Consider the following 664-nt stretch of genomic DNA (forward strand, 5'->3'; position numbering starts at 1 on the left):
CCCCGCCCCCCGCCCCGCAGAGTCTGGGTTATTTGCACAATTTTCCGGAAACTTTCTATACAAGAATGTCTATTATGTACTGTGGAATCGAACCAATTCCTAGCTGACCTTCCGGGGGATTTTCAGAAGAATAAATGATGGATTCGAACCACATGCTTTTGTGATTGCAGCACAGCTTTTTGTCACTAGGCCATCAGAGCTCCCTTATTACTAAATTATTGTTGTTCTTGGTAGTGCCATCAAGTCGAGTACGACTCATAGAACCTTGTGTACAAAACTTGACCCACCATCCTCATCATCTCTATACACATAAACCCATTGCAGTAGTTAGTGTGTCAGTGCGTCTCGTTGAGAGTTTTCCTCTCTTTCATTGACCCTCCACCTTTACAATCAAGATACCCTTTCCTATGAACCGCCAAGAAAACAAGTCTGTCTTGGAGAGAATGAAATTTTTCCTTGTAGGCTAGGATTTTGAAGCTCTATCTAACATACTTGGGGCATGTGTCCTTGGAGAAGGACATCATACTTGGAAGGGTGGAGGGATGACACAGAAGAGGAAAACCTGGGATGAGATGGATTGATACAGTAACTAGAGCAATGGGGGTAGGTGTGTTGGAGTCAGTGTGACTGGCTCAGGACAGGGTAGGCTTCAGAGCTGTTGTAT

This window comes from Elephantulus edwardii, unplaced genomic scaffold (assembly GCF_000299155.1).
Source record: "Elephantulus edwardii isolate Elephantulus edwardi_28Jun2011 unplaced genomic scaffold, EleEdw1.0 scaffold00241, whole genome shotgun sequence".
NCBI lineage: Eukaryota > Metazoa > Chordata > Mammalia > Macroscelidea > Macroscelididae > Elephantulus > Elephantulus edwardii.